The 20,344-nt window shown below is 42.8% G+C and overlaps 18 non-coding genes across 18 annotated transcripts; 10 read left to right on the forward strand and 8 right to left on the reverse strand.

The window, feature by feature from the left end:
* Positions 1-96: 96 nt before the first annotated feature.
* Trnas-cga (transfer RNA serine (anticodon CGA)) lies at positions 97-170 on the reverse strand. Its single transcript has one exon. It is a non-coding gene; the product is annotated as a tRNA-Ser (tRNA).
* Positions 171-395: 225 nt separating this feature from the next.
* Positions 396-469, reverse strand: Trnas-cga (transfer RNA serine (anticodon CGA)). The gene has a single exon. It is a non-coding gene; the product is annotated as a tRNA-Ser (tRNA).
* A 225-nt stretch (positions 470-694) lies between these two features.
* Trnas-cga (transfer RNA serine (anticodon CGA)) lies at positions 695-768 on the reverse strand. Its single transcript has one exon. It is a non-coding gene; the product is annotated as a tRNA-Ser (tRNA).
* A 225-nt stretch (positions 769-993) lies between these two features.
* Trnas-cga (transfer RNA serine (anticodon CGA)) lies at positions 994-1,067 on the reverse strand. The gene has a single exon. It is a non-coding gene; the product is annotated as a tRNA-Ser (tRNA).
* A 225-nt stretch (positions 1,068-1,292) lies between these two features.
* On the reverse strand, positions 1,293-1,366 carry Trnas-cga (transfer RNA serine (anticodon CGA)). Its single transcript has one exon. It is a non-coding gene; the product is annotated as a tRNA-Ser (tRNA).
* A 225-nt stretch (positions 1,367-1,591) lies between these two features.
* On the reverse strand, positions 1,592-1,665 carry Trnas-cga (transfer RNA serine (anticodon CGA)). Its single transcript has one exon. It is a non-coding gene; the product is annotated as a tRNA-Ser (tRNA).
* A 225-nt stretch (positions 1,666-1,890) lies between these two features.
* On the reverse strand, positions 1,891-1,964 carry Trnas-cga (transfer RNA serine (anticodon CGA)). The gene has a single exon. It is a non-coding gene; the product is annotated as a tRNA-Ser (tRNA).
* Positions 1,965-2,488: 524 nt separating this feature from the next.
* Positions 2,489-2,562, reverse strand: Trnas-cga (transfer RNA serine (anticodon CGA)). The gene has a single exon. It is a non-coding gene; the product is annotated as a tRNA-Ser (tRNA).
* Positions 2,563-2,821: 259 nt separating this feature from the next.
* Trnas-cga (transfer RNA serine (anticodon CGA)) lies at positions 2,822-2,895 on the forward strand. The gene has a single exon. It is a non-coding gene; the product is annotated as a tRNA-Ser (tRNA).
* Positions 2,896-3,120: 225 nt separating this feature from the next.
* On the forward strand, positions 3,121-3,194 carry Trnas-cga (transfer RNA serine (anticodon CGA)). Its single transcript has one exon. It is a non-coding gene; the product is annotated as a tRNA-Ser (tRNA).
* A 225-nt stretch (positions 3,195-3,419) lies between these two features.
* On the forward strand, positions 3,420-3,493 carry Trnas-cga (transfer RNA serine (anticodon CGA)). Its single transcript has one exon. It is a non-coding gene; the product is annotated as a tRNA-Ser (tRNA).
* A 225-nt stretch (positions 3,494-3,718) lies between these two features.
* On the forward strand, positions 3,719-3,792 carry Trnas-cga (transfer RNA serine (anticodon CGA)). Its single transcript has one exon. It is a non-coding gene; the product is annotated as a tRNA-Ser (tRNA).
* Positions 3,793-4,017: 225 nt separating this feature from the next.
* On the forward strand, positions 4,018-4,091 carry Trnas-cga (transfer RNA serine (anticodon CGA)). The gene has a single exon. It is a non-coding gene; the product is annotated as a tRNA-Ser (tRNA).
* Positions 4,092-4,316: 225 nt separating this feature from the next.
* Positions 4,317-4,390, forward strand: Trnas-cga (transfer RNA serine (anticodon CGA)). Its single transcript has one exon. It is a non-coding gene; the product is annotated as a tRNA-Ser (tRNA).
* A 523-nt stretch (positions 4,391-4,913) lies between these two features.
* Positions 4,914-4,987, forward strand: Trnas-cga (transfer RNA serine (anticodon CGA)). Its single transcript has one exon. It is a non-coding gene; the product is annotated as a tRNA-Ser (tRNA).
* A 225-nt stretch (positions 4,988-5,212) lies between these two features.
* Positions 5,213-5,286, forward strand: Trnas-cga (transfer RNA serine (anticodon CGA)). The gene has a single exon. It is a non-coding gene; the product is annotated as a tRNA-Ser (tRNA).
* A 225-nt stretch (positions 5,287-5,511) lies between these two features.
* Positions 5,512-5,585, forward strand: Trnas-cga (transfer RNA serine (anticodon CGA)). The gene has a single exon. It is a non-coding gene; the product is annotated as a tRNA-Ser (tRNA).
* Positions 5,586-5,810: 225 nt separating this feature from the next.
* Positions 5,811-5,884, forward strand: Trnas-cga (transfer RNA serine (anticodon CGA)). The gene has a single exon. It is a non-coding gene; the product is annotated as a tRNA-Ser (tRNA).
* Positions 5,885-20,344: the final 14,460 nt, after the last annotated feature.

Raw genomic sequence — 20,344 nt, forward strand, 5'->3', positions numbered from 1 at the left:
GGCTTAGCCACAGCCTGGGGGATGTTTCCAGAATGAGATTTTCACTCTGCAGCGGAGTGTGCGCTGATATGAAACTTCCTGGCAGATTAAAACTGTGTGCCCGACCGAGACTCGAACTCGGGACCTTTGCCTTTCGCGGGCAAGTGCTCTACCAACTGAGCTACCGAGCACGACTCACGCCCGGTACTCACAGCTTTACTTCTGCCAGTATCCGTCTCCTACCTTCCAAACTTTACAGAAGCTCTTCTGCGAACCTTGCAGAACTAGCACTCCTGAAAGAAAGGATACTGTGGAGACATGGCTTAGCCACAGCCTGGGGGATGTTTCCAGAATGAGATTTTCACTCTGCAGCGGAGTGTGCGCTGATATGAAACTTCCTGGCAGATTAAAACTGTGTGCCCGACCGAGACTCGAACTCGGGACCTTTGCCTTTCGCGGGCAAGTGCTCTACCAACTGAGCTACCGAGCACGACTCACGCCCGGTACTCACAGCTTTACTTCTGCCAGTATCCGTCTCCTACCTTCCAAACTTTACAGAAGCTCTTCTGCGAACCTTGCAGAACTAGCACTCCTGAAAGAAAGGATACTGTGGAGACATGGCTTAGCCACAGCCTGGGGGATGTTTCCAGAATGAGATTTTCACTCTGCAGCGGAGTGTGCGCTGATATGAAACTTCCTGGCAGATTAAAACTGTGTGCCCGACCGAGACTCGAACTCGGGACCTTTGCCTTTCGCGGGCAAGTGCTCTACCAACTGAGCTACCGAGCACGACTCACGCCCGGTACTCACAGCTTTACTTCTGCCAGTATCCGTCTCCTACCTTCCAAACTTTACAGAAGCTCTTCTGCGAACCTTGCAGAACTAGCACTCCTGAAAGAAAGGATACTGTGGAGACATGGCTTAGCCACAGCCTGGGGGATGTTTCCAGAATGAGATTTTCACTCTGCAGCGGAGTGTGCGCTGATATGAAACTTCCTGGCAGATTAAAACTGTGTGCCCGACCGAGACTCGAACTCGGGACCTTTGCCTTTCGCGGGCAAGTGCTCTACCAACTGAGCTACCGAGCACGACTCACGCCCGGTACTCACAGCTTTACTTCTGCCAGTATCCGTCTCCTACCTTCCAAACTTTACAGAAGCTCTTCTGCGAACCTTGCAGAACTAGCACTCCTGAAAGAAAGGATACTGTGGAGACATGGCTTAGCCACAGCCTGGGGGATGTTTCCAGAATGAGATTTTCACTCTGCAGCGGAGTGTGCGCTGATATGAAACTTCCTGGCAGATTAAAACTGTGTGCCCGACCGAGACTCGAACTCGGGACCTTTGCCTTTCGCGGGCAAGTGCTCTACCATCTGAGCTACCGAGCACGACTCACGCCCGGTACTCACAGCTTTACTTCTGCCAGTATCCGTCTCCTACCTTCCAAACTTTACAGAAGCTCTTCTGCGAACCTTGCAGAACTAGCACTCCTGAAAGAAAGGATACTGTGGAGACATGGCTTAGCCACAGCCTGGGGGATGTTTCCAGAATGAGATTTTCACTCTGCAGCGGAGTGTGCGCTGATATGAAACTTCCTGGCAGATTAAAACTGTGTGCCCGACCGAGACTCGAACTCGGGACCTTTGCCTTTCGCGGGCAAGTGCTCTACCAACTGAGCTACCGAGCACGACTCACGCCCGGTACTCACAGCTTTACTTCTGCCAGTATCCGTCTCCTACCTTCCAAACTTTACAGAAGCTCTTCTGCGAACCTTGCAGAACTAGCACTCCTGAAAGAAAGGATACTGTGGAGACATGGCTTAGCCACAGCCTGGGGGATGTTTCCAGAATGAGATTTTCACTCTGCAGCGGAGTGTGCGCTGATATGAAACTTCCTGGCAGATTAAAACTGTGTGCCCGACCGAGACTCGAACTCGGGACCTTTGCCTTTCGCGGGCAAGTGCTCTACCAACTGAGCTACCGAGCACGACTCACGCCCGGTACTCACAGCTTTACTTCTGCCAGTATCCGTCTCCTACCTTCCAAACTTTACAGAAGCTCTTCTGCGAACCTTGCAGAACTAGCACTCCTGAAAGAAAGGATACTGTGGAGACATGGCTTAGCCACAGCCTGGGGGATGTTTCCAGAATGAGATTTTCACTCTGCAGCGGAGTGTGCGCTGATATGAAACTTCCTGGCAGATTAAAACTGTGTGCCCGACCGAGACTCGAACTCGGGACCTTTGCCTTTCGCGGTCAAGTGCTCTACCAACTGAGCTACCGAGCACGACTCACGCCCAGTACTCACAGCTTTACTTCTGCCAGTATCCGTCTCCTACCTTCCAAACTTTACAGAAGCTCTTCTGCGAACCTTGCAGAACTAGCACTCCTGAAAGAAAGGATACTGTGGAGACATGGCTTAGCCACAGCCTGGGGGATGTTTCCAGAATGAGATTTTCACTCTGCAGCGGAGTGTGCGCTGATATGAAACTTCCTGGCAGATTAAAACTGTGTGCCCGACCGAGACTCGAACTCGGGACCTTTGCCTTTCGCGGGCAAGTGCTCTACCAACTGAGCTACCGAGCACGACTCACGCCCGGTACTCACAGCTTTACTTCTGCCAGTATCCGTCTCCTACCTTCCAAACTTTACAGAAGCTCTTCTGCGAACCTTGCAGAACTCATTCTGGAAACATCCCCCAGGCTGTGGCTAAGCCATGTCTCCACAGTATCCTTTCTTTCAGGAGTGCTAGTTCTGCAAGGTTCGCAGAAGAGCTTCTGTAAAGTTTGGAAGGTAGGAGACGGATACTGGCAGAAGTAAAGCTGTGAGTACCGGGCGTGAGTCGTGCTCGGTAGCTCAGTTGGTAGAGCACTTGCCCGCGAAAGGCAAAGGTCCCGAGTTCGAGTCTCGGTCGGGCACACAGTTTTAATCTGCCAGGAAGTTTCATATCAGCGCACACTCCGCTGCAGAGTGAAAATCTCATTCTGGAAACATCCCCCAGGCTGTGGCTAAGCCATGTCTCCACAGTATCCTTTCTTTCAGGAGTGCTAGTTCTGCAAGGTTCGCAGAAGAGCTTCTGTAAAGTTTGGAAGGTAGGAGACGGATACTGGCAGAAGTAAAGCTGTGAGTACCGGGCGTGAGTCGTGCTCGGTAGCTCAGTTGGTAGAGCACTTGCCCGCGAAAGGCAAAGGTCCCGAGTTCGAGTCTCGGTCGGGCACACAGTTTTAATCTGCCAGGAAGTTTCATATCAGCGCACACTCCACTGCAGAGTGAAAATCTCATTCTGGAAACATCCCCCAGGCTGTGGCTAAGCCATGTCTCCACAGTATCCTTTCTTTCAGGAGTGCTAGTTCTGCAAGGTTCGCAGAAGAGCTTCTGTAAAGTTTGGAAGGTAGGAGACGGATACTGGCAGAAGTAAAGCTGTGAGTACCGGGCGTGAGTCGTGCTCGGTAGCTCAGTTGGTAGAGCACTTGCCCGCGAAAGGCAAAGGTCCCGAGTTCGAGTCTCGGTCGGGCACACAGTTTTAATCTGCCAGGAAGTTTCATATCAGCGCACACTCCGCTGCAGAGTGAAAATCTCATTCTGGAAACATCCCCCAGGCTGTGGCTAAGCCATGTCTCCACAGTATCCTTTCTTTCAGGAGTGCTAGTTCTGCAAGGTTCGCAGAAGAGCTTCTGTAAAGTTTGGAAGGTAGGAGACGGATACTGGCAGAAGTAAAGCTGTGAGTACCGGGCGTGAGTCGTGCTCGGTAGCTCAGTTGGTAGAGCACTTGCCCGCGAAAGGCAAAGGTCCCGAGTTCGAGTCTCGGTCGGGCACACAGTTTTAATCTGCCAGGAAGTTTCATATCAGCGCACACTCCGCTGCAGAGTGAAAATCTCATTCTGGAAACATCCCCCAGGCTGTGGCTAAGCCATGTCTCCACAGTATCCTTTCTTTCAGGAGTGCTAGTTCTGCAAGGTTCGCAGAAGAGCTTCTGTAAAGTTTGGAAGGTAGGAGACGGATACTGGCAGAAGTAAAGCTGTGAGTACCGGGCGTGAGTCGTGCTCGGTAGCTCAGTTGGTAGAGCACTTGCCCGCGAAAGGCAAAGGTCCCGAGTTCGAGTCTCGGTCGGGCACACAGTTTTAATCTGCCAGGAAGTTTCATATCAGCGCACACTCCGCTGCAGAGTGAAAATCTCATTCTGGAAACATCCCCCAGGCTGTGGCTAAGCCATGTCTCAACAGTATCCTTTCTTTCAGGAGTGCTAGTTCTGCAAGGTTCGCAGAAGAGCTTCTGTAAAGTTTGGAAGGTAGGAGACGGATACTGGCAGAAGTAAAGCTGTGAGTACCGGGCGTGAGTCGTGCTCGGTAGCTCAGTTGGTAGAGCACTTGCCCGCGAAAGGCAAAGGTCCCGAGTTCGAGTCTCGGTCGGGCACACAGTTTTAATCTGCCAGGAAGTTTCATATCAGCGCACACTCCGCTGCAGAGTGAAAATCTCATTCTGGAAACATCCCCCAGGCTGTGGCTAAGCCATGTCTCACAGTATCCTTTCTTTCAGGAGTGCTAGTTCTGCAAGGTTCGCAGAAGAGCTTCTGTAAAGTTTGGAAGGTAGGAGACGGATACTGGCAGAAGTAAAGCTATGAGTACCGGGCGTGAGTCGTGCTCGGTAGCTCAGTTGGTAGAGCACTTGCCCGCGAAAGGCAAAGGTCCCTAGTTCGAGTCTCGGTCGGGCACACAGTTTTAATCTGCCAGGAAGTTTCATATCAGCGCACACTCCGCTGCAGAGTGAAAATCTCATTCTGGAAACATCCCCCAGGCTGTGGCTAAGCCATGTCTCCACAGTATCCTTTCTTTCAGGAGTGCTAGTTCTGCAAGGTTCGCAGAAGAGCTTCTGTAAAGTTTGGAAGGTAGGAGACGGATACTGGCAGAAGTAAAGCTGTGAGTACCGGGCGTGAGTCGTGCTCGGTAGCTCAGTTGGTAGAGCACTTGCCCGCGAAAGGCAAAGGTCCCGAGTTCGAGTCTCGGTCGGGCACACAGTTTTAATCTGCCAGGAAGTTTCATATCAGCGCACACTCCGCTGCAGAGTGAAAATCTCATTCTGGAAACATCCCCCAGGCTGTGGCTAAGCCATGTCTCCACAGTATCCTTTCTTTCAGGAGTGCTAGTTCTGCAAGGTTCGCAGAAGAGCTTCTGTAAAGTTTGGAAGGTAGGAGACGGATACTGGCAGAAGTAAAGCTGTGAGTACCGGGCGTGAGTCGTGCTCGGTAGCTCAGTTGGTAGAGCACTTGCCCGCGAAAGGCAAAGGTCCCGAGTTCGAGTCTCGGTCGGGCACACAGTTTTAATCTGCCAGGAAGTTTCATATCAGCGCACACTCCGCTGCAGAGTGAAAATCTCATTCTGGAAACATCCCCCAGGCTGTGGCTAAGCCATGTCTCCACAGTATCCTTTCTTTCAGGAGTGCTAGTTCTGCAAGGTTCGCAGAAGAGCTTCTGTAAAGTTTGGAAGGTAGGAGACGGATACTGGCAGAAGTAAAGCTGTGAGTACCGGGCGTGAGTCGTGCTCGGTAGCTCAGTTGGTAGAGCACTTGCCCGCGAAAGGCAAAGGTCCCGAGTTCGAGTCTCGGTCGGGCACACAGTTTTAATCTGCCAGGAAGTTTCATATCAGCGCACACTCCGCTGCAGAGTGAAAATCTCATTCTGGAAACATCCCCCAGGCTGTGGCTAAGCCATGTCTCCACAGTATCCTTTCTTTCAGGAGTGCTAGTTCTGCAAGGTTCGCAGAAGAGCTTCTGTAAAGTTTGGAAGGTAGGAGACGGATACTGGCAGAAGTAAAGCTGTGAGTACCGGGCGTGAGTCGTGCTCGGTAGCTCAGTTGGTAGAGCACTTGCCCGCGAAAGGCAAAGGTCCCGAGTTCGAGTCTCGGTCGGGCACACAGTTTTAATCTGCCAGGAAGTTTCATATCAGCGCACACTCCGCTGCAGAGTGAAAATCTCATTCTGGAAAGAATAGGTTGTTCAGGAATCACAAGCAGAGAAGGTATTCTTGGAAAAGGGGTACAGAATTAGCCACCGTTTAACAGAATTTAGATATCACACCTTCTGAATTTTTAAAAGCGTTCGGAACAGTGGGACCAAATTGATATTGAAATTGGTATCTAGAATCTACGTGTTTGAATATATACTCACATCACATCAACACTGATGTTCAGAAGGACAGGTAAGTGCGAGAATTATAGTAATATCAGCTAAACACATCATGCATGTACGTTGTGAACCACAATAATATAGATGAGGTGATATCCATGTGGGATGATCATTACTTGTTTTGTCCTGATAACAAGGCATATCTTTTTGTCTGCAAACGGAGAAACGGTGGGCACGAAGATTATCTGGATGTTCCGCGCACTGTTAGGTGTTTTATTACCGCCACGCAACTGTAGGCCACGGCTGACCAGACCATGAAGCAATGATTTCGTAGAAAGTGTTGAACAGTTGAGTTATGCTTTTGAACCGAGCATTCTTACTACGAGATAAGAACATAAAAACCATGAATTGAAGGGTTATGTGATGTAATTACTGACATGGGGCATGTAATGTTAGAAATACTTACAAACAGAAACAATGAAATTCCTTCAAAGCTATGTGACAACATCATTTGCTTTTAGCAAACTTTCTGCAACTCCTTTAAGCTCAAATTGAATTAACCGAACATGGAAACACCTGTGATATTGATCCAGATATGTTGAATAATTCTTCACTGTAGAACTACGTTGTGTTGCAACTGTGAGGTGGATAATAGTGCCACACATACATATTTGGCAAAATAGAGTGGTCCTCTGAACGTGTAACGTCTTTTGCAACGAGACTGTAAACTGTAAGCTGTGAAAGAGTCAAAGAAGCAGCCAATTCAGATTCGTTCTATGGTAGTTATTTATCTATATGTTAACCATTTTCAGGTATTTAATTTCGGCACACCGGTGGTGCATAAGTGACCGCAGTTTACCCTTCACGTTTCTGTCAGTTTCTGACACCAACTGCAGTAAGCTAAGCTTGTTACCGGGATTCCAACAAAACTCTGAGTTACGGAATTACAGTAATATGTTTACACTGATATAGCACCGAGACTGTAAATCAGTGTTTGCGTCTGAGGTAGGGTAAGGGTGCCCTCTTAATTATTCATATTATGTGTTCAGCTATGCTAAACTGCCTGGGGAAACTACAGGGTTTTTATAATTGAACTTTTGCTGCTTCAGCCATTGGATACAGAAAACTATTTGCAGTGTATGTATCCAACGTTACAGGAATGACATTCAAACTGTGCGCTGCAGGATTTCCGTTGTTAATAGTGTTAGTGTCATGACTTGCCGTTAGGCTCCGCTACTGGTACTATCAATATGTATTACAGTACCAGACACCCAACACGGGCCTGGGCAATGCGAACAGGCCATTCACCGAAAAGCTGTTTTGTCGAAACGACAGCAATAGTGCTCTTGATCATTACGAGTATCGATGCGTTAAAGGAACATGGAGAGAACCTCTTTCAGCAAACGGGTTAGGTCATGATTTGCAAGTACGAATGTTTAATTAATGTGCTATTTGGGAGCTACTCCTGGGAGAGACTGCAGGATAACTGCGACATATATTTTTGAAGAAGTTAGTGGTGCCATGTCTGAGAATGCTGAACGGATGTCCGATCATCAAGCCGTGCTCGAGGTGTATGGCGACAGCTGGCCATTACATCGTCCACCATTGTTTCGGGCAGCGGTGGAGCTGGAACATAAAAATGGTGTGCAATTACCAATGCTACCCTCTCATGTGGAAATTAAAATGTGTTTCTTTCAGTGGTTTCCCTTCCGCCAAATTTCGTTGTTCTACAATTACTCGCTTTTCACTGCATGCTCGCTACAGTGTGTTAACTACCTAGTAAAAAACTAAACGACGATAAAGTAAACGTGACAGATGATTTTGAAATGTGCGAGTATTTATGGAGTAAGTGCCAATAGTATTATTGAATTAAAGTTTTCACTTTAATATATCGTACAATCCAACGTATCACATGTCTCAACGGATAGGGATCAAGAGGTATCCAACCAAATATTTAATATAGAGGTTACAAGTACATTATTAACCTTCTTTTCCTGCTCTGTTTTTTATTCGACATAACATTGGAAAGAATAATTATGGCGAATTTTCTACCCGATTTTTCTCATAAACAGTGAATTTTGTTCTTGGGGTAATTGTAGAAGTGACGCACTAATTAATAATTTTCAGATTTCGTTGCCTAGAATGATGTTACTGACAGTTGTACACAATTTAAAAAAGAAATTAATATTTGATTGCATTCTTTACGTTTTTCTAAAAGCTGACGCGCAAAATATATAACACATTCATGAGCAGCCATTCAGTTGATATGACACCTCTGATGGAAACATCTGATACTGTATTGAAACTGGTGATAGAATTTTTTGTGTATGTTTTTTTGGGGTTGTCCAATAAGCACTTCTGTCGGCTACGATTCCATTTTTCATAGTTCTTATTTCTGAGACATGTGTGCAATATCTACAGTCATTCTGTTTGTGATCCTTAGAGTCATACCAGTCCCTAATTATGTGAGCTGCCTGCTAATTACAGTGCGTAGAGTATTTGCGTCCTCATGGCTACTCTGCAAATCACCCTTAAGTGCTTGGAAGAGGGTTCATCGAGCCAGTATCACACCAGTTCACTACAACTCCTTTCTCAAACAGATCGCGAAAGATATAACATCTGCATCTGTCGTGCGAGCTCTGATTTCGCTTATTTTGTTACAATGATCTTTTGTCCTTATGTATGGCGGCATCAACAAAACATTTTCGCATTCGGAGGCAAAGCTGCTGATTCACGTTTCGTGAGACGACGACCACCCTCCCCCCCCCCCCCCCCCCCACTCCCAAACGAAAAACGCCTTTAATTTTTTGGTGTCTGTCAGAGATCCTATATCACGTCAGTGGCATTCTTTCCGTATTTCTCGATAGTACAAAACGCACTGCCCTTTCTTGCAAATTCTATTCCGTTAATCCTTGCTGGCACGGATCCCACACCGCACAGCAGTACTCCAAAAGAGGACGGACAAATGTAATGTAAACAGTCTTTTTAATAGATCTGTTGCATCTTCTAAGTATTATGCCAATAAAACGAAGTCTTTGTTTCCCTTTCCCACAACATTTGCTATATGATCTGTGCAATTTCTGTTCTTCGCATTTGTAATTCCATGGTATATAGTGAGAATTTACGGTCTTAAGAGCTTACTCATTTATTGCGTAACCGAAATGTAAAGGATTCGTTTTAGTACTCATGTGAATGACCTCACAATTTTCATTATTTAGGGTTAATTGAAAATAATTGCCAATTTTTGCACCATACATATATGTGTTCTAAATAGTTTTGAGGTTTGTTATGATCTTCGTAGATAAACAGTATCGTCGGTAGCAGATTGTCTGATAAATAGTTTATACAGATAAGGAACAGAAGGGTCTATAACACTACCTTGCGGAATGCCAGAAATCATTTCTCTTTTACTCAAAGTCTTTCCGTCCATTACTACGAACTGCGACCTCTTCGACAGGCAATCACGAACCCTGTCGCATATTTGAGATGGTATTCTATAAACAAGCAATATCAGTATAAAGCGCTAGTGTGGTACAGTGTCGAAAGCCCTCTGGAAATGTAGAAATATAGGATCAGTTTTAAACCCCCCCGTCTATAGCACTCAGCACTCAGTACTTAGTTTGAGGGAAGAGCATAATACACGTTCAAAAATCATCCTGCATATCGATGTTAATGATACGGGCCTCTAATTTAGAGGAGTGCTTCTATCGCCTTCCTTGAATAATGGTGTGACCCCTGCTGCTTTTCACTCTTTGCACATACATCTTTCATCAAGCGAGCGTTTGTACATGATTTTTCAGCACGGAGCTAATGCATCGGCATACTCTTAAAGGAACTTAACTGGTGTACAGTCAGGACGGGAAGACTTTTTTTTTTCAAATAATTTTAATTTTTTCGCAATTCAGAGGATATCTATTTCTGATTTATTCATATTGACAGCTCTTCTTCATTCCAACCCTGCCATATTTATTTCGTCTTCTTTAATGAAGGAATCTCAGAAGGCTTTATTTAGCAACTCCGCAGTAGCAGCAGTGTCATCCCTAGTATTTCTAGTGCTATCGCCCAGAGAAAGCGTTGATTCTCTTACCGCTGTCTTATCTTACATGCGACCAGAATCTCCTGGAAATTCCTCAGCATACTTCGATTTATGTCAAACTACATTTGTTTCTCAATCTGCGACTTTCTGAATACGTCAGACACCTTTCAATACAGTTTTCTGTTCTGTTCGAGATACTGTTTGGTTACATTTTTCCTTTGTGGTCGAGATACGTGTAATCAGTATTTCATCATTAACTGACCAGTATAATGATGTTACACGAACCAAAATTTAAAAAAATCTCTGTTTAAACTGCTCAGTTGATCGGCGAGGAGCTGACAAATGGCGTTAATCTTCCTAACGAACAGCAGCAACATATCTTGCATAATAATCACCTTAGAGCTCTTCGCATCATAAAAAAGGTACAGCTATGAGAGAGATGTTGTATGAGATCGTCTAAATACAAATGTTTTGAATGCTGAGAGCAGAATAAAAAATTCTTTCGATTTCAATACAGGCGAACAAAGTGTTACTAAACACTAAAGATTGCTAATTTGTAATTATGACCATAAATTGACCATAAATTGAGTCTTTTTGTAAGTACTTCATTTATTGCGTTACTGAAAAGACTTGCAAATGGGTGGTAGGTAGAGTATACTGTCAACCGTATAACGTTAACAACGTCAAATCATTTAGAGTGGACAAGCATAGTTCACTATGTAATGATTTTAGTATAACCATTATGCATTGGCAGAAGCAACGTAATGATCTTGCGTCACATAATATGAAAGAGATACACAAAACAAAACAAAACAATAACATTTCGTGTGACTCAAGAATCCATGAAACAATCCGAACTGCTAATAGTTGTGACAATTTAGTCAAGCCTACTGTGGTATTCCGCAGAACTTACACCCAGGTAGTCATTTCCACTCCTCCGTTTCTTCTTCCCTGTCTTCTGAACTGTTTCAGCCTGCAAGGGGTATATGGCTACTGCATATGACAGCATCAGTAAGCTGTTTAAAGGGTTTTGTCCACCAAAACCAACATACCTGCTGCCTTCTACTGCTTATTAGAGTTCCTGTTGTATTCCCAGACAACTCTTAGCTATGTGATAAGAATTTGCCATATATTTTTACCAGTTATCATTTCCACTACTCCAGTGTTCCGTTTACAGAACTGTTGGATTTGATTCAATTAAAGAAAAACAAGTGAAATGCCTCCACTATCTTCTTTTTTATTTTTTTCATTTATACCTCCCGATGTTCTGTTCCAGAAGCTTCTATTTGAGCTAGGTACCAGTATGTACGACAATTTTAATTCGTGTGTTCTAGAATGCCTTTTCTGCTTAAAAAGTGCTAGTTTTCACGTCTTCATTAACACCTGTAGTTGTCAAGACAACTTGTGGAGAGAGGCGGTAAGCGTATGAGGTCGACAATCTCTAACTTTGCCATAGTCATCGGCTCGGAGTCTGTACGTAGCAGGAGACAGATTTTTGTAACATTTGCCACTAGAGTTAGGTGAACAGTGAACCTTTCACGTCTACTAAGAAATGAACCTGCAATTTTTTCGATTTTTTAAATTACCTTCTTTCTTCTGTTTCATACAATCAGCATAGTATTCAGACTCTATATGAAATCTCTGAGAATAAAACATCTTTTGCGAAAGTGGGTCGTTATTAGATAATTGTAAAAGTTAACGAATTACTTCAGTTCTTCCAGTTGTTAACCGGCTAACCCAAAAGATATGCATTCTAGCGACGCACGGTATTTGTTTCTTTGTTTTTTTGTTTTATTTTTATTGGACGAATGTAATTTTTAGGGGTGTGGCTATCAGCCACAATTGCCACCAAAAGTTTTATCCTAACGTTCCACGTAAAATTTTAATGTGTCTTTCGTGTTTATCGTTTCAAAAATTGTGCACGTGTTATGATATACTGCACGTTTTCCAATTTTGAGTACCAGGAATATGTAGGTCTGTTCCCTACATCATGATTTGTTACCTATATTATCATTACACAGTTTTGTCAGAACTGTTTACAGGTGTGGATATGGCAATTATAGGATAGCAACGCGTATACGTGGATCTGACATCTTTTGCCTGGTTATATCACGTAGTATAACGTCCCTATGCGTTTGTCGACAGGAAAACGTGAACGTGAAATGCCTCATTAAATGACTCTGAGCACTATGGGACTTAACATCTGAGGTAATCAGTCTCAAATACCTTATTATCTCTTTAAATTCAGCAATCCACTGCTTTAATGACTGTCTATGCTTCTTCAGACGATAAAATTGAAATCAGACCTCTGCTTCCTAATTCTCATCGATTTTCCAAATGAGTTATTTATCATTAACACCCTCCGAAAAAGAGTTGACAAACAGTTTGAGACACAGACGATTTGCGTTGTCTCTGACACAGGGCTAAATGAGTACAATGCCCATTAAACCCTGAGTACTGTAAACAGAGAAGTGGCTTCTAACTGAGAGCGATATTCTGACAAATCACCTTCCATGCTGTTAAAATGGCGAAACTTCTGTGCAGAAACCTTTTAGGTAACTGGTTGTTGCAACATGAAAGTCACACCTGTTGAAAACCAGTCGCTTAATATATTGAGTCTGAAACTGAACAATTCCCATGAAGGGTCACGCATGGCTGAACACTTCACACTACATACGAGGGTGACAACTAATTATTCACAACCGATACAAAAGAGTTACATGTTTGCACCTATTACTTTCCTTGAAAGTAGTCACCAGCGATGTGGAAGGCGTAGTATACCGTTAGCAGAGCCCGTTCTGTTGATGGTGCGAATGGAGCGATCTAAAGTTATGGTGATTCTCATGTACGATAGTGATGGTGTTATCCTAACGCATTACGTTCATCCAAGGCAGACCGTCAGTGCACGGTATTACTGTTCGTTTTTGGAGCATCGCCTGCGACCCGCTTTGCGAAAGAAGCGGCGACACTTCTGCGCAACCCATCCATCATTTTGCACGACAAAGCGCGGGCGCATACAGCGCAAGCTGTGGCTGCTCTGTTCGAGCGATGGAACTGTGACATACTGCACCATCCACGGACTTAATTCATTGTGACTTTGATTTGATCCGAAGATGAAGGAACCACTTCGTTTCATTTGCTTCAGAACTGTTACAGAGAATCGACCGGCAGTAGACCGCTCCATTCGCACCATAAACAGAACAGGCTCTGTTAAAGGTATACTACGCCTTCCACATCCCTAGCAACGGCTTCTATACAACTCTGGTGACTACTTTGAAGGACAGTAACAGGTGTAAACATGTAACTCTTTTGTGTCAGTTGTGAATAAATAGTTACCACCATTTAAGTTCCAACCCTCGTATAATACACAGAAACATAATTGCCACTGTGACTAGTGATACACTAAGAAAGTTCAGGGAGAGAAGAGCGGATGTCTATTCAGCAGTACTAGTCACCATAATCATGTAAACCGGACGAGGAAACACACTTGAACACGTTTGAGAACATAATCGTCCCCATTATTATATAGATGTTGTAACCAGGGTAGACAACACCTCAATAGGTTCTACATCTGTTGGAGGTCCAGTGGTTGCTACAAAATCTAAGGAATATTAGATAAGATTCATTAAAACTCTTTAATACTGAATATTTAACTTTGGATGAAGTAAATGCCCGGTCGAGGGTCGATATAGAGCTATAGAATAGCAGAACACGAGGATAACTGTTTATTACTTTGAACAATACAGTAGTGTCACAACTGTATTTATTCTTGTACTGAATGGCAGTCAAACATCGTGTTGCATTTAAATATGAACTTTGATAAACAGTTCGGGCTAGCTGCACTCGTCCGCTGAGGAATCCGAATCATGAGGACGTAGCTATCAGTGTAGGTTACGAAAGAATGGGGCAGGAGATGATGTGCTGTGTCACCACTAGACTTCCAGCAACGGCAGAGTACTCAATCTCCTGAGGAACTGTCTTCGTCGACGTCTATCACCTGTTGCTGCGTGTGAAAGCGAATTTTCTTAGATTGTGGTTCTCTCTTGAGGTACTAACTTTATCACTGGACCTCTTCTATTTTTTAATAACCAATTTTGGTATTAAATCTATGGCTAATCCCATGTCTGCACGACTCATTGCCTTCACCTTTCTTGTATCCACTCTTGCTCCATATTCTGTACTTTTTATACTGTTTCTTCCACTTAACATGTCCTGTTAGTCTTCTTCATTCTCACTGAGGAAAGCAATGCTATAAGCGAATCTTAACACTGATATTCTTTCACTATGAATATTAATCCCACGTTTCCGAGTTGTTTTATATCCTTCATTGTTTCATGAATTTGTAGGTACAACAATAAGGCGGGAAGCGTGCATTCCTGCCTTAGTGTTCTTTTAATCTGAACATTTGTTCCATTTAGGCTCATATACATATTGTACTTTACCCGTCTCTCCCAATCGCTTATTTCCTCGGAATTTTGAAAATAATGTATCAGTTTACCTCTTTAACCCCTTTATCTAGTTCGGTAAATTTGATGAAAGTGTCTTGATTGTTCTTAAGTATTGCGTCCATTGTGAAATGCATCGTCAGAACCGTCTTTTTGCTGACTTAAGCTTTCTCAGTCAAAAACAGATAGTCAGCTAACACATCCTCAAATTTATTTTAAGTCTTCAGTATATTATTCTTGCCAGCAACCTGGATGTATGAACTGTTAAGCTGACTGTGCGATAGTTATCACTATATCACTATTATCTGACTTTGCTTTCGTCGGATATGTGTAGACGGTATTTTTCGGGAGTGCGACCTCCAGGCTCATATCTGCCACACACCTATTTAATCAATCGTTGTGCTAAAACATCCCCAACAACTTTATAAATTCCGAAGGAATGTTATTTCTCTCTTCCGCCTTGTTTCATCACAAATCTTCTACAGCTCTGTTACATTCTCACTGCTATACTGAATCTTTTAGGTATTCTTTGTCGACACCAAATTCATCTGCGGCATCATTAGATAAGTCGTTCTCGTTCCGGTCGTAGCGGCCTCCTGTGTATTCCTTCCACCTATCCATTCACTTCTCTAAGTTTGGCAGTGGAATTCCGCTTGCACTCTTACCGTTGACACCTTTGCTTTTATTTTCTTTCCGTATTAGTCTGCCCTTGAAACCTTATTCATCTTTGTTTGGATCGATTTGAAATTTTCTGTTGTATTAACGCGTTGGTCTCCTTCTACATTTTTTATTCCCTCATTTATTTCTATGAAGGTGACTAATCCCTGATGTATCAGGACGTTCAAAATCAAGCTACCCCATCTCTTAGCAAAGTCGTTCCACAATATTTTTTCACAGTTTGCTTCACTACCTACTCCTTAATTATTCGATACCCCTTCTGTGTTATAGATTTTCATATCATTATTCTTGCCTCAACTACTTATCGCCCACATTTCACTTCCATATGAAGTTTATCTTATTACATTCCTCTTCTTCAGAAAGTCAGTTTGCTGTCTACCTTCCCCATTTTATATCCTTTCTACTTCTCTACTATCAGTTACTTACCTTGCCAAATAGCAAACACCAATGAGTATTTCGGGTGTCTGATTTCCTAATGTATTTGTATCTACATGACTTAACTTTATTCGACTACATTCTATCACTTATGTTTGTAAAGTGGCAGCTTGAATGAATGTCAGTTTCGTATCTTACATGATATTTCATATGGTGAAACAAGTAGAGGGATATGTCACCTGACATACTTTGGCGATAATGAGCAGATTTTCTTATCAAATGTACAGTATCTAATGCAAAGGGATGACACTCGATTCGATGTTATTAATACACTGAACAAAAATCTTGCATGTCAGTAAGCAAAAGGTATAAAAAGCTGCTGGAAGAAACGTTTCATTTTGGGGCACACGCGAGTTGCGCTGTCACGGCCCGCATATCAATGGAAGGCTAATAAAATGGGTTGGTGACCCACGGCGAGAGGGCCAACGAACGACAGGCGATACATCGAGGGGAGCAGTTAGTGCGACAGAGTAATAATTTAGAAAACTGCATTTGGGGATTTCCAGATGGATACAAACAGACCAACGACGCAGCTGATCACGTGAAATGCTTGTGGTATGCTTGTGAGGTACATTTGTAACTTTTAAGTGTCAGGAGCGGGAACAAAATTTCCGATTGGCTGAGGTAAATTGGGAAGGAAAAAGAAAAGGCGATATTTCGACACAGTTTAAAGGTAGGATCTGTGCGATTGGCTGCTCCCACTGGTCTTGTTATTTCTGCTAAAGAAGACATAATGCGTTATATTGACAACTGTCCTCAAATTGTCATGTCACAATCTATGTAAACTCGTGTGTATCTGTAACCAAAAAAATAGGAATAAACCAATTTTACAGATTAACACCATTGTGCTCTGTCCTATTATAAGAGTCCACTCCTAAGCCCAGGGACTGATTCTAGCGATGCTAACCCACTCACAGGTGGTTTTTGCTGATGTCTGACAAACATGAAAAGGAGTGGATGTAAGTCAGTATCCTGTTTCAGGAAACTATCCATCCGTTCAACTGTTCTTCAAAGTCTTTTTCTCTCTCACACAACATTACAACGTCATTTCGAAAAGTGAAAATGTTTATTACTTCTCCATGATCATTAATTCCTTTTCCAGATGTCTCACTGTTTTTTTCAGTGCTGCTTCTCAAGTAGCACCTCCCTCTCACGTCCTTCGACCAACTTTATTGCAATCTCGTTTAAGGACAATCTGTAGATAGCTTTTTGGTCCCTGTATTTCTTTTGTTTCGCCCCTGTAGTGAACACTGCTAAAAGTAGGCTCTAAATCTAAAATTGAAGACAATATCTACCTTTGTTCACTCTGCGTCGTAAAATAAGTATTACCTTGAGAGTTTCTACATTTCTGTGGAACGCCGACTGATCTTCGTCGTAGTCATATTCTACCAGCTGCTCCTTTTCCCCACACGTACTTCATGTCAGTTTTCTGCTACGTTAACTTTTTACATGAGTGGTTTGGTAATATTCACACTTGTCGGCCCATACCTTACTTGTACAAAAAAGAAAAAAAACTGCTTCATTTGCCTTTAAGGGCGAGGTATTTCATTTGTCTGACACATCTTCCACATATAAGTTTTGTCACGGCTTGCTGTCCGAAGGTTCTCAATAACTGTGAGGGTATGTCATCTACTGCTGAGAACTTTATAATTGTTAGGTCTTTCAAGATTCCCTTATATTCTTCTCAATTTATCATGTCTTCCACCTCATCTTCTTTTACCTTACCTATTCTCTCTATAACATTGTCGTTAGGTTTGTTTGTATAGGCTTTCTGTTCTCTCTGACCACCATTCAGCAATCCCTTCTTTGCTTAGCACGAGCCTACCATACGAATTGTTAATATTTATGCAAGTTCTTCTTTTTGCTCTGGATGTTTCTTTTTTGTGTCCTTGTATGCTAAAAGTCTCATTCCCATAGCCATTCTTACTTCTCCAGCTTTTATCTACAGACGAGCTATACCAGAATCGTCAGTTTCCACTTAGTACAACTTTCTTGATGGAAAACTGGCAGTGTAGTGATTGTCCTCGTTTCAACGCGCTTACCGTGAGGTTTCACGCTCGAACCTCGCGTGCTAACAATGGACGGGTCATAGCCGCCTGCGTGTTGGTTACCCCGTCCTCCTACGGAGGCAGTAGTTGCTGGTTGCGCCGGATACAGTGGTCGCGGAGCCTGGGCCGTGTCCCGCGCAGCTGCAGTCGCAGAAGCGGGCGCCGCGGAGAGGGGAACCGGACGGAGATACGTCTCGGCGACCTTCCGGAGTGCCTCCATCGCCAGTCCCTTCCGCCGCGCTCTGCGCCCGACAACGCCTCCGGCGCTCCTGCGGCTGCGATTTATTGCCGCTTTGCTCGAGGCACCGTTGTGCCGTCCGAGAGATGAGCGAAACGGCAGCGAGAAAATTTCGCTAGCGTCTCGAGGTAATTTTTTTTCCGAAACAAGAGCAAGGCTAAAAACAACAATGCGACTGGGAGATTAAGTAATGTAACAGCACCGTATTGCTGAAAAATATGTGAAGGATCCGTCGTCCTCTCTCGAAGACCAGCCACTTTCCGGAATGCTACGTTCAGTTCGAACTACAGGTGACTACCATTACTTTTTAGTTCATATTTGTCGGTATACTGCTCATCAATGTTTTTGCGTGTCTTCTTGAGTCTCTTAGGGCTCCGTAAAGTGAACAAAGAGGCATTATATCAATATAAGTAGCTGTAATGTAATATTTGTTAACAGAAACAGAAAATACAAGAAACAGGAAAAGAAACACGTATATATTGGTCTAAAAACATCACCAACTTCATAAGGAGTATTCGACGTCATTACTGGTGTACACATTTGTTTTCACTATAGATTCATAATGGTTTTTTGGGGTGTTTCGAAAAAATTTCTTGTCTTGCCCGGCGGAAACTTCCTTTAACACATTACGCAAACCACGTATTAGGCACTGACACAATTACAGATATATTAACACAAAACGAAAGTAATAAAAATATCAGAACAGCAAATACGCACAGCACATGAAAAATAGCACTACTATGGACGAATAGTACAAATAAACTCTTTTCCTGAGCATGATTGATTTATGCAAATTTCAACTGAACTCAAGAAATAAACGTAAGAAATGGAAAACAACCATTTCGAAAAATACGAGCTTACATGTGTCTACGTAATAAAAGTGATTTATACATGGTTATGAGTCCAGCTATTCATAGTAATACTAAGGAAGAAACCGTAAAATATTTTCAATTTTTTTTTAAATTCTGATTATTCAAAAGAACGGATCATAATCAGGCGACAGATTGAGGAATGAAGCTACAAGAAATGAAGAAGTTCCATTATGAAAAAGTCTGAACTACGTGGAACACATTCTAAGGAGAAAATGACAGGAAAATGTTGCATCATTGAGTGAAAGGTATAAGGGAAAAGAAACAGAAAAAAAAATTCTGGCTGCTTTCGAGTCTGAGGATAATAATCTATTAATATGAATTCGGTGATAAAGTTCGTTAAGAAAACTATATCTGATGGTTTTCGTACATATTAATGTTGAGCAAAATCCGCATTGTAGGAACTTATTAATGGCTTCTTAATCTGTTTGTCAACTGCTTCCTACTAACTCGCGATAAAATCATTTAAAGCAACAGGCTTTGCCCCAGAACATACATGTTCTATACTCTCCTGAAACACATGTCCTACACTTTCCAGAGGTCATAGAAAAATTAGCTCACGATAATGTGGGATGTAGGGGAGAAACCAACTTTTTAACCATATTAACTAATTTCGGAGCCAATTAATTAATATTATTATTTACTACCATGACACGAAGTCTGGCACTTTCTCTCTGCCAATGCAATCTGTGCAAGCAATGTAAGCAGTATAAAATTTACATATAACTTTCCGGGCAAAACTGAGATGGAATTACAAGGTTTTGCTAATACCGTATGTCATTGTCATCGTGGATCGTGGGGAATCATCAAAAGCACGTGAATTTATGCGAAATTGACGGGGCAGATAAATCGTGAACATTTTATTTAAGGACTCCGTCGCAGAAGGTCTAGTAACCAGTGTTGTACACCATTTTTTTATTGCGGCGCCTTTCCACAATACTCTCAGAACAACCGTACGTACTTCTATGTATACATTTACGTAGAAGGAAAATTTTTTGTGTTGTTTTAAGTGTATTGATGTTTCTAGTTTTTCTTTTCTCCATTGTCTAAAGGACTATTTTTCTTACGGTCTGTGGAAGGAGCATTATCATACGCAGTTTTTTAAAAATTAGTTCTATTTATTTTTGTTTTAGGACAAGTTCTACATCTTTGAGGATCTCCTTATTACTGTTACGCATAACGAAAAGTATATCATCATGTGGTTGGTGTCATTAAAGAAAACTTGTTACACTATACTAAATGCTACACGACAGTGTTAGGACCAAAGATATAATTTCAAACCTTCCCTGCCTGTTTAAAAATTCTAATTTTGCTGTGTTCTTCTTACGGTAGGAGAAACAAACGATACTTTAAAAACACGGCATGATAAAGAATAGAGGCATTTACTGTTTCCGAACCACTTGACCTTCCAGCACAGTATTGAAGACACCTTTTCTAATATATACAGAAAGGCCACAGAATGAAATTTCATGAATAATAGCTTTTACATGCGATAATTT

Source organism: Schistocerca gregaria, chromosome 7 (genome assembly GCF_023897955.1).
Source record: "Schistocerca gregaria isolate iqSchGreg1 chromosome 7, iqSchGreg1.2, whole genome shotgun sequence".
Lineage (NCBI taxonomy): Eukaryota > Metazoa > Arthropoda > Insecta > Orthoptera > Acrididae > Schistocerca > Schistocerca gregaria.